The 13,142-nt window shown below is 32.6% G+C and overlaps 1 protein-coding gene across 2 annotated transcripts in view; it reads left to right on the top strand.

The window, feature by feature from the left end:
• Nucleotides 1–5,362: 5,362 nt before the first annotated feature.
• The window catches only part of LOC115880696 (zinc finger protein with KRAB and SCAN domains 1-like), a 60,390-nt gene continuing 52,610 nt past the window's right edge, over nucleotides 5,363–13,142 (top strand). For both annotated transcript variants that reach the window (XR_004049926.1, XM_030897978.1), the window contains exon 1: nucleotides 5,363–5,655. The gene's annotated coding sequence lies outside the window, so the exon portion shown is untranslated. The remainder of the gene's footprint in view (nucleotides 5,656–13,142) is intronic.

The raw sequence follows: 13,142 nt of genomic DNA, 5'->3' as shown, positions 1-13,142 counted from the left end.
TAAAGTTTTCGCTTTTAAATGGTCATGACTTTTTTTCCCTGAATTTGTAACACTTTTGTATTTTGAAGTATTTTATTTCACTCAATAACCAGATTTATGCCTACATAAATAATATAGAGAAACAGAACAAAAACTAGAAAATAGTCTTCGTTATTCTGACATTGATCCGATCATCTAAAATGGAAAATTAATGTTTTGATTTATTATAAATTAGGCACCAGTGAGGTAAAATACTCCCGAGCTTCCTTTCCACAAAACTTTTTCAAACTCTGCAAATTGGCAAATTTTTCCGCCGAAATTCGTATTGGACCTGAAGCGAATAAGAAAATGTTAATAGTCAAACTAACAGTAGAGGAGGAGTTTACCTGAGTAGGATATATTTCAGGAAGAAGAAATTCGCCATTTTTTTCCAAATTTTTGAGAACGACCGGTTTTCTATCCATCACAACTGCAGAGGTCCATGTCCCGTTATATGTGTCTCTATATTTGATTAATCTAGGGTGTTCTTTTGAAACTTCGATTAAAACGATTAAAATGGCGACCAGAACGCTATCGAATAGACGCGTAAAAACACGACTTATAGCCCGTTTTTGCTCGGTACTTGTAACGTTATTCCCCTGTACGGGATATTTTTCTTGTTTAATATCTCCTGACTTATCACGTTCTTGCCGTGGAAGCTATCTTTAGAACAAAATTTAACATATTTTCTATCAGATGACATCAATATCTCAATTTCGCTAAAAATTGACTTAGCCCGTTTTTCCTCTGTACCCTTCAAATATACTGCACTTTTTTTTTCAGCGAAAAAAATAGTTCTATTAGTGAGAGCTGTTATGCAATTAGGAAAAAAAGTATAGCTAATCTGTGAGAATGGGTCAATATGTCTGGCAGATGAAAAATTGGATAAAAATTATTGAAACTATTGTCCTTATTTTCTCAGTCCTAAAAATTTGTCAGATGATAGTTTATATAATAATTATACAGCTGCAAATATAGTCTGGCTCGTGTGGAACATCCCGAAAGCTTTACCACACTCGTCCAACGCTCGTCAGACGCGCTAAATACGGCATGTTCAATTATACAGGTGATTGTTGTGTCATATCTACATGTTTTTACTCCTCATAATTTATGGTAAAAACAGTATTGGTTTAGGGCGAAATTATGGCCAAAAACTCTTTTCTCAACGTTGAATCCAAAAAACAAGGTTTTAGTCCGTCCGTCCGTCATCAAAAAACTTCATTCGCCACTAACTTTGTAATTATCAGAGATATAAGACAGTTGTATTAATAAATGTCAAATATTTGTTGTAGGAAATTTAGTTCTCTACAAAATCGATCTCTTAACTTTATTTTGTATCTCTCTTAGTTTTTGAGTTATAACAATAAAAAAAATCTGGTCAAGGTGACTTGTCCTAAACTTCTCATCATATGAATGTGTTCGGATCTATAGAGCGATTTTTGAAATTAAGAGTAATGTTTCTCAATTTTGTTATATTGAAAATCACGAAATTTTCAATAATCAATTTCAATTCATTTTGAAAATCAAAAATTTTCGCATCTAAAAATACGAAATGTACGACCTGGCTTGTGAGTCTGGCGGGGCTTTCGTGATTGTAAATGACAGCCAGACGTGTATCTTCTATAACATTATAAAGTAAAAAGTAAAGATTTCAAGTTAACGTCTCCTTTTTGCTGCCAGGGCTAATCTAGACGGGGCCTACTTTGTTTACGCGGAATCCGAACCGCGGTCTTCGGCCATATCATGGTCAATGGCCTACCGACTTGGCAAGTCTAAATCAACTCTTACTCACGAGATATCCGATCTCATCCGGCCTCGAACCGACGTGAATGAGCAGTGTGTGTCAATAGATTTTACACTTTTGCCTTTATTGGACAACAGCACGATACAGAGTTTCGAACCGAGTCCATCCACTAGTATCGCCTTACGTCGGTTAACTTCGGTGTTCTAATGGGAACCGGTGTTTCGACGTAGCTGGACCGTTGCCTATGACATTATAGTATTATTCATCATGTGACAAATTATTATTGATATATTAAAATATTTTGTAATTTTGACATGTTGCTGTTGAAATAATGTTCATAAAAATCTCGAAAAATCATAAAATGTGGAAGAGATCGAAATAAGTAGGTATTAACAATAATTACAATCACCCTTTTCAGAAAATTTCGTAAACTTTCTAACTTTTTTGCAAAACGTTACTGTTTAGGCTATTCTCCCCTGATGCCTTGGAAGAAATATTGCAGGGCAGTTGATTTTTTTTCAAGATATTGTGCGCCATTATTTGTTCAATCACAAGAAATACGACTGAAGTTATATTGGTCTAAATTAGTTGGTACACAATTTTTCAATTCTATATACCTTTGTATATTTATATATTTAGATATTCGGCTAATAGCAGGTGGGTCACGATTACTGCTTTTTCCTGCATGAGTTTTATGCTTTAGGTACCTTTAAAATACTTTCTTTCTCGATTTTTTGACAGTTTTTCGAAATGGCGGTACGGCAGTAGACAGTTTACAAAAGATATTTCTGAATTTTACAAGCCTAAATACACTGAGAGAATTCCTTTTTTACTAGAAGCAAATATCTTTATTGAAATACCTACTAACCAGTGGAGGCTGGTGCTATAAGGACACAGAAGAAATTCAAAATTTAAAAACTTTTTTTTCGCAAAAATACCCTCATAGATGTGTTTCTGGTGTAGAAATATAGATACTACCCCTAAAAATATTTACACCTATTTAAAACTCACCCCTTATAGTGCGTTCACTACTTTATATCCTGACCTGTGTCGCTTAAGTAAATTTATTTCTTTAGAAGATTAAAACAACTCAAAAATAACGTTTAATGTTTATGTCAAATAGGTATCTACTGCAGATTTTGGAATCATATATAATCTGCTCCGCAATTTGACGAGCTTTTTTCCCTAATCAAGAACCAAGATAATCTAATATTTTGAATTTTTCGGCGAGTGTAAGTCTTATCAAAAAATAATAGATAAAAAAACAAGTTCAGATTGGAATGCTTGGCTTGCGCCAAAACTTATAATTGTTTTGGGGTGAATACGTTGTACGGGATCTAGCCTTGCTATAGCGGTTGCTAAGATCAACCGTAAACGCAAGAACAGAAATAATTTTCTTTTATCAAAGTCAGAATCTTCAAAAAGTACCTATAAAATCTTTCAAAATTTAAAATGCCCTCATTCAAAAATACCGAAAAGTATTTAAAGCGTCCATTTTCAAAGTAATTATTGCTATCTGGTGAGTTTAATTTAAATTTTATTTACTCAAACCCATGATAATTGTGAAAAAGTGGAATTAAAAACTTGTGAACTGTGAACTACAAAAACCATCGTGGATCGTGTCATGACGTCGTCGTCGGTTTCCAATGTTTCATAGGTATTTCCAAAGATATTTGAGTTTAAATATCTTTGGCTATTTCATACATCTAGATACCTACTAATATATAAAATCCTTAAGTGACTCACTAATTAATCACGATCCTGCTCAAACCACTCAACGTAAGAAGCTCACTTTTGGCATACAGGTTGATTCTAGGGCGTAGGGGCACAGTTTAAAGAATATAAAATATATTTTATATTCTTTAAACTGTGATAGAGGTTCGATAAGAAGGGATTTTTCGAAATTCCAGTTCCAAGGGGGTGAAACCACCCCTGAAATATTACAATATTTTTTATTTAAAAAACGGTCAAGTTTCCGAACACGTCTCGGAACACGTATCTATATTTAATTGTTTTTTTACATATTTGAAGATTTTTTAAAAATGTATACAGAGTGTTTTAAAAAATCTGGTCATTGATTAATCACGATCCTGCTTAAAGCGCTTGACGTAAAAAGCTGATTTTTGGAAAATGGATTGACTTTAGGGCGCAGAGGTTCGATAAGAAGGGATTTTTCGAAACTCGAATTCTAAGGAGGTGAAACCACACCTCAAATATTAGAATATTTTTTATTTAAAAACCGGTGAGTTTTTCGGAAAAACTCTTAAACAGGTGTATTTTATTTTGTTGTTTTACATATTTTAAGATTATTTTAAAAATTTATATACAGTTTCATATAAAATATGACCATTGAGTAATCACGATTCTGCTTAAACTGCTTGACGTTTAAAGCTGATTTTTGGTAAACGGATTGACTGAGGGGTGTAGAGGTTCAATAAGGAGGGGTTTCTCGAATCTTAAATTCCAAGAGGGTGAAAACCCCGCTCAAAAATATTACAATATTTGTTACTTAAAAAACGGTTAGTATTTCGGGAAAACGCTTGGACACGCATAATTTATTTTGTTTTTTTTACATATTTTGAAATTTTTTAAAAAATCATACAGGATGTTCCAAAAAGTTGGGTAATTGATTAACCACGATTCTGCTTAAACTGCCAAAATATAATAATATCGCCATATTGGTTTTTCTCATGCTAACATAAATGTGAGATCATTTTATCCAGTTTGTATGTTAATGGAAATTCTTGCTTTGCTTTATCATCACCATTACAAATGATTCGACGCGAACGAAATCGCGGGTACAAGCTAGTGTCCTTATATAAAATAAAGTTTCTTATATACACACTGTATTTTATTAAGAAATTAAAAGAAAATAATAAATTTTAATATATAATATTTGGGGACATAATTCCGGAAAAAGTCAAACCCAGCGGCGTAGCTATCATAGGACAGTTCGGTGCAAAGCATTAGGTATAAAGTCGGTCCCACACGATATCCCAACGTTGGACACATGAACATTTGCCACCTTAGGAGACACACTTGTCAATTGCAATATTGTCAAAAACTGTGCAAAATGTTGGTTAAAATATTGGTACAATAACACAGGGGTATCGTAACGGGATCCCAAACCCCATCAGCAACTTAATCTAACCTAACCTAACCTAGATATCTATCTATTTAGGTATTTCGACCGTTATTTTTTTTATTCGACTTCCACAAGCCAACCTCTAATAAAAACACAAATCAACCTCAATCGAATTAGACAGTTACATTCGCCATTGTTTACCATCGTCAACGGCAAACAATTAATTAAGCTATTTCCACCTCTCGCGCCTTTCCACATCGACCCCCACCAATCCAATCAATCGGCAATTGGTGAGCGTCGAATTTGACACCTCGCGCCGCTAAAAAAACATCATCAAATCAATTAGCGACGTCCCCAAATGAGAGGCCCCTAAGCGCCCAATCAGTGTAAATCGTTTTCGCGCTGCTCCTCCCACGATTAAGAGGTCGACCAATGAGATGAAACGCTGGGCGGGGTTCAGGTGCACGTGCTCGCAGGTAAGTCGAATGAGAAACGAGAGAAGGGCTGGTCAGTAACTTTATACCTGGATTATCCGAAAGTGGAGTTTCAGTCAGGTGTCGGTATTCTTCAGGTATGTCAGTGAAGTTTGCTTTTTGATTGTGCGCTGAGCGTCGTTAATGCGATCTCGCTGACGGTGATTTTAGCTGTTGATTTTGATTCGAACAATTTGATTTTGTCGGTTCAGGACAGATTTGTTATCGGTGTTACGATAAACAGTGTAGAAATCGTTTATTTTCGTGTTGAGAGTGATATGTTGGACAGAAGTTTCTGATTGGGTCAATTCTTACTGTGAAATATCTGGCACAAGGTAAGGTTTTTGTTTAGATTATTTATTTTCAGTCCATAGTAAAATATTTCATTTTATATAAATAAAATACCTTTTTTATTTGATAAAAAAATTACAGATGTTTGTTAAGTAACTAGATACATCAAATACTGAATTAAAAAATCAGTCACTTTTACAAAAGTAGATACCGGCGAGAAAATATTTAAAATTTTATATAAAATGATAAAAATATTATTCCATGTTGAAACCTTAAAAAATTGTACAGATTTACTTATAAAGATATATTTTTTTCGATAAAAAATAGACTATACTTAAATACATAAAAATAGCAATCGAAATAAAATCACTGTAGAATTAAGTATGAACTGATAAAATTCAGTATTTTTTGCGGTGTACCTATAGTTTTGGGTGTTTTTATTTGAGGAATTTTGTAGAAATATCTGCAAAAATCTCACTGGTTTTATGAAAATTAAATTCATTTTATTTTATTATAGAGAAATTTATATAAATCAATTTATTTATATTAAAGTATTTCATTTGATTCTTTCATAAAACTGACTAAATTAAATAAACTTCTGTTTATCTGAAAAATTTTGGAAAAATAAATTAGAATCTACTTTCAAAAACTAAGGTAAACGTACAGGGTGGGTCAAATTGGACGCTTTTAAAGGGAAACGCTCTTTTCTATATGAGATAGACGGAAACTAATATCGGTGTTTGGAGCTCAATTTTTGTCAAAAACACGATGGTGAAAACCGCATATACTGTTTCGAAGTTACGGGGTGTTTTTCAAAAATATGCATTTTTAACAAATCGCTGTAACTTTTTTGCTATGGAAAATTTTGTATTTTTATGAAAACATTTCCAAAGCATCTTTTTACGTAGAATTTATTGGTTTAACCCTTAACAGGCGCGGTCGGAAATTTTAGCACTCCATGCGTTGCGGAGTCCCTGGGACTCCGAAATATACAGGTGCGCTGTATTATAGTGTTATCATAACATAATATTTTTTTTTCGTTATATACATCGTTAAACACTTACAAGGAAATATATTTTTATTTTTACAGCCATATTATTTACAAAATGAAGTAAAAAAAAGAAACAGACAAAAGGTAATACAGTTTGTACAAAATGAACATTATGCTACTTTTCATCGTATTTTACAAAAAGAAAAATATAAACAAAAAACATTACTCATTGAAAAACGTGATCACCAAGGTGAGAACTACAAAAAAAGAGAATACAACCACCCCTAATGAAAAATTGCAAAAAATTGACAAGTGTTTAAAAACAAATAAAATATAGCTTTTATTTAGGAATCTTCGGTATTTTCTATGCATTGAACATATACACTTTTCTTGAATAACTATTAAATAATTTGATTAAACAGAAATATTTTTTAGTTGGATCAGTTGCGCCACTGTCCTCTAAAGTTTCAGTAACCTCCATCCCATCTTGATTCATTGGCAGACATGTCACTCGCCATGTCGTGATCACTTGTGATAACATTTTCTGTTGTAACATGACTCTTAGGTTCTCCATCTTGGTCAGAAAACTCTTCCTCACTTTCATCAAACCATCTTAACATAGTTTCCCCAAAGTTAGGATCTGTGGCTTTAGCCACCTTTAATTTCTTAGATCATAGTCACTAAATTGATATCATTTAAACTATATCTAATAACAATAAAAATAAATAGCAAACCAAGACATGAGATTTTGCTACAGGTGTTCAACATATCAACCGTCTTTTGTTATGGACAGACAGGGCCGTTTTTGAATATTTCTCGCGGAATTCATAGGTCGTATTTTTGAGTTTCTGATTTAGCTCCTTATCTTTTAATTAGTTCTCTATAGCGTCATTTTTTGCAATAATGTCATCAGTTTCGTAAATCACTTTTAGTTCAGATCGTATAGCAACCACTCGGTCGAAGAACTGGCCATAATGAAGAAGAGATTTAAACGCATCTTCTGGAAAAGTTTTTCCTTTATATACATCAAAATTGCAGAGTTCGAGAAATTTAAAATCATTTAAACCGTTAAATCTACAGTTTATTTGTTGCTGAATATCTGTCCGAGAAAACGATTATTGACTAGTTCATTGTGTTGGCGGTGACCATTGACGTAACAAGAGGGGTGCCGGGGGGCGGGCACTCCCTGTACCCCCCAAGTACTGCTGAGCACCCCCCAGAGAAAGCTTGAATTTTGACTGAACGATGACTCTTGGCTAAATATTAATTTTTTTTTGCTTGTAATGTAGTACCTACCTAGTTAATGAAAAAAAGTTTTTCCTTCAAATTCATATACCTACCTACTATGTAGAGATATTTTTTGTTCCTCAAGAAAAATCTCACGTTTATATACCAAACCGAATTAAAAACCCAATTTATTCTTAACTTATTAATAATATTCTTTCTATTCAGATAATAATCTGAGATAATGCGTAATTTGTGTCGACCGTTGCCCATATACAGCCGGGTAATTTATGAAATTTTAAATCGCTACGCGCTTTATACGGTCCCGATTTGGCCTTAACAAAGATTTTCTCATGAATTATTGGACGGAATTAAAGACTATCCGTCTCTCATGAAAAATGCAACTGGTCGTTGGTGTAGAAGGACGTACGAAATAGGAAAGTGGCTGAAAACGAGTCGCCAGCCTGCGTAAACAATATCTTGGTTAATACGACGGTGTAATAGGTACCTCGTTGCTTTAAATCAGTAGAGGTTTCACGAAAAAAATAAATGGTAATAAACACCACAATTGTGTAAAACACTGCTGCATTTTCCGTCTAAAGGTTGATTCTCACTTTACCTTCCATATCAGCTCCCTTCCGTTTCACTCCCGTTTACATAAAATAATATATCATGTTTTATTATATTCATGAATAGGACAATGCACACTATCCGTTCCATTTCTTTTCTGTTCTATATCCTTTCCTTCCATATACATTTTTTTGGCGGACGGACTGAAGGGTATCGAAAACTGCGTTGTCAGGTACTGACATTGGTACCAACTCTGTTAAAATTTTGCTGCTATTTATTAATCTTTCACATCTTAATTAAATCTATTACCTTTTTCAAAAAATACAACTTTTTAAAATAAAACTTTCATAATAATATAAATTGTATAATAAAAAGTATGGAACTGATACGGAACGGAAGCTTACGTATAGCGTCAATACAATAAAAAATTCACAGATTTTGCAACATGCGCAACCATCATAGGCGTATTGAAAATACCAGACACAAAAGTCGGCGGTGGTCAGCAATCACCTGTTTTTTACATTTTATATTTTTTACTTGTGACGTCATTTGGAAGAGCTCAATAGAAATATAAAAGCACTAAAGCTTGTTTGGAAAGCAATTTGACATTCGTGACGTCAGCACTCCGGCAGTCTAACGTATCGCTAATTGCCATTCGCAAATATATTCCAGATACGTATAGTGATATTGTATTAGTATTTTGATATTTGATTTTTATCGTAATGGCTTTTTATAAAAGTGAAGAATTTAGTAAGAAAAATATTAATGATGGAGATGAACGTGTACGGATTCATGAATGGTCACGATCATGGTCACGACACTATAGAAATGTGAGGTATGTATGTATACATAGAATTAATGGCATTAATTTGCAATAGCACCTCGACCCCACAGTTTCATTATGGAGCCAGATTAAACCAATCAGAATGAGTATTATGTTACCGTAAAAACCCGAATATTGGTTGAGCCCGAAATATGCAAAAAAGGTCACTTTAGGTTAAGTTTAGATTAGGCCTATATTTTTATTAATGCAAAACCAACTAAAACCTAATTCTAATCTAACCTAAACTCACTCTCTTTTTTGCATATTTCGAGCTATTACCTGGGTATTTCTAGGTTTAACCAATATTCGAACTTACGGTGTAAATTTATGGACCGTCCATAAATTTAAATTCGCCGTACAAAAAATAAGTAATAGTTACTGTAGATAAAAATAAATTAAAATATAGTTCCACGATAATTTAGTTTGCAGCTTCTTTTCATCATACCTAGTAAAAACCCGTCACAACCACTACTCATAGTATGTATACCTATGTATTTTTAAACATCATTATGAGATTTGAGTCATACGTGCCCATAAAATGAGTAGCGGTATTGACGGTTTTTGTATGATGAAAATGTTGTGTGATATGAAAAAGCAACAAAATATATTATCTATTGCAGCAACTATACCTAGTTTACATTCAGTATGTTCAATTAATATAGAACATTATAGCTATGCGTGATTTTAAAAAATTGCTACCATTATATTTTGATAGTTGAGTTTTTGAAATTATTTGTTAGCTTCTTAAACAAAACAGACCCATAATAATTCAAATCTTTATCATCCAAGACTTCCAAGAATTATAAAGTAATCTCACGTCAAAATTTTTTAAAATTATTGCATGCCTTAAATGTTTGCAAAGTTAACAAAAATATGTCTTTGATTACCTGCAATTAATATATTTGGTCCAATTTATCAGTTCTGCATCATATCCGAAATTCAGATTGAGTGTGACACAACGAAGACTCAATGTGAAACGTGAACGACAAAAAAATGGCAATTAAAAAAAATTGTAAAGTCTTAATTACTAATTACACAGTCGTTCTCTTGAGTTCTCCTGCCTAAAATCTATATTGCCTTCTCTAAGATTTTAAATATAAATGATTGAAACTCATACAAGTTTACCACAATTCAAACTTAAGATAATTATTTAATTATTAAATCCATAATTATATTAAAATATAACACTTACGAAGTTACTAAATATTAACTATTGCTACTTAATCATTTAATAATTCTGATAAAAACACGCTTGATTATTTATTTTAGAAATCATACGGGCTATAATCATTAATATGACTTTATTAACAATACTTAAATCAAAATTTATTTGAAGGAATGCTACTATATTACAATAATTGTAAACCAATTATGTAATAATAACTCGGAATAATTATTAAAAACTGCTCATCATTGTTATAGATGTCGGCGTCTTGTCTCTATTATTTTATTAGCCGTTTAGCTATAGTTTGATTTCAGATAATGCAGATTTTAATGTGCCATTTGTGTTTTTTATTGGAATTATTATTTTTAGCATATTTGGTATACTCTATGAAGTTATTTTTAAGTGCTCCTGTCCATTTTTCAATTATTAAAGTGCCTTTAGATACAATTAAAATTAATTAATTGGTGTATAGTATTTGTATTATGGGTTTGTTTATTTTTTATGAAATGATTTTTTTTCCTATTAAAATAAACATAGCTTACTAAATCAATCATTCACTAGCCATTTTTAAATACAGGATATTAATTAAGTATCTGGCCAAACTTCAGGAGGTGATTCTTTGAGAGTTTTTAAGGTAAAAACTTCATATAAACATGTGTCCGGAAATGTATAATTTTAAAGATACAGGGGTGTCAAGGTGTTTTCTAATAGACCTTTTTTATTAATATCTCAAAGATCCGTTAGCCGATTTTGTTGAAATTTCGCCGTGTTGTGAAATTTAATAAGTTAGCACTAATTAAATGACAATTATTATTTACAACAATATTTAAACGATAAAAACTTATCCCAATAAATATTTGACACCGCCTTGAATTCATTTGTTTTACGTTGGCGGTGGAAACCATGCAAGCTTTTTCTTTGTCCTAAGTTGTTAATTAAAAAAATTATTATCATATAAAAAAATATAGGTCTTAATAGCCTAATTTTTATCAAAATATATCAGCAGATCCGATGAGACCCGAATTATTATATGTTTTGGAACTTAATGATTTAATTAATTATTCCCTTTAATGCATCGATTGTGCGCATTTTCCTACGCGCCAAGAAAAAAGTTCCATTAGTCTAAATTTATTATTTATGTTATTCCGCCCTTTAACGTATAATTTGCCCCCTGCTTCTCATACGGAAAGAGTTAGATTAAAATAGCCCAACTGTACTTAACAACCCATGCCTTGACGCATATTCTTTTTTATAATAATATCGGCTTTCAGAGACTAAACATCCATAAAATAGTTGGCCCACACTAATAAGACCTCATTTCGGCCCTCGGACGGCCTTGCTCTATTCACGACGTGTTGACAAGTTGATTAGGCAGGTTATTGAACTCCATATCGCCTCTAGCATGTCGTTTTTTCAAAGATGGGTCCCATATAAACGCGGCCAGAAGTATTTTCAATACTAAAATACGGAACGGATATGGAATGGATATGGAATGGCAACGGAAGGTATAGGGAAAATCAACCTTTAGTTGAAAAATACCTTAACCTTTTGCAGTGTGACAATACAATTTATACAGTAAAATTGCTTATAAGAAATTCAATTTCATAACTACAAGAACCAACAGTTGCAAAAATGTTGCAAAATCAAGACGGGCCTAAAAACTTAAGCCTGTAAGACCAAAACCAAGGCTATTTATTAGACTGCAAGACCAAGGAAATCTTGGTTTTGATGTTGCATTTGCTCATCACTAGTTCATCACTCATTCACTAGCTCAACACCACTATTGAAAGTTTCTCAAATTTCAATTTAGAAGATGTTATTTAGTATAGTATTTAGACTAGTTATAATTGTATTTTTGTTGAGAAAGTATTATAGGGGAGTTTCAATTTATATAATTTTTATGTTTTTTTGGGGCGCTAAATCCAAATCTGATATTTAACAACATTTTGTACTTTAGTTTATACTCAAATAGGTATAGTTTATAGTTTTTACGAAGTAAATTGGAATAGGTTAGAACTCTTAATTTCGGCACTCTCTTTGTCGGCAATGCCTGGACAATGGCATTAAGAGTCTCAATATTTCCAATTTATTTCGTAAATACTATTGTATGATATTTTTTGAAGTAAAATACTACCGCAAAAAAGACCTCCGATATGACTTGCAATGGAACTGACAATCGCTGTCATTTTATACGTAAAATTATATTGTAAATGTCGCCGATCTTCATTTCCAAAGAAATTTGGCGCCATTTTTTTTCGGATCATACGGTATATAATCAACGGCAGTTATTCATTGAGCATCAACTTTCAGAATCATACAGTACACATCCGCATAAAATACATTAAATTTGTGGTAGCATTTGCGTGATGTGTCCCTCGCTGCGTTCATCGTCGCCATGTAATCAGAAACGAACTAATGTCCGTCTCCCCGTCCCATTAAACCATGCTCAATTATGGGGACAATCTCGGGGATCAATGGACAAAATCATCGTCCATCGCGTGATAACGGTCCGATGTCCGGTATACACGGGGGTGAAGTAAAGTAGATATATCGAGGGAAGTGAGATTGCACACTATAAAGAAATAAAGTTTCACAATAAAACAAAATATATAAAGCCTAAAAAAGTTTTCTGGAAAAATATTTTGACAATTCGTAGCTCACTCCTTTAGACTGGCTATAATTTAAATACTCAGACCTTAGATGATCTAAATAGATACATATGTCATTTAAAGAGAAAAACCTTATTTTATTTTTTAAT

The sequence above is a fragment of the Sitophilus oryzae genome, unplaced genomic scaffold (assembly GCF_002938485.1).
Source record: "Sitophilus oryzae breed Bouriz unplaced genomic scaffold, Soryzae_2.0 scaffold_1640_pilon_pilon, whole genome shotgun sequence".
NCBI lineage: Eukaryota > Metazoa > Arthropoda > Insecta > Coleoptera > Curculionidae > Sitophilus > Sitophilus oryzae.
This window is presented reverse-complemented; position numbering and strand designations above follow the sequence as displayed.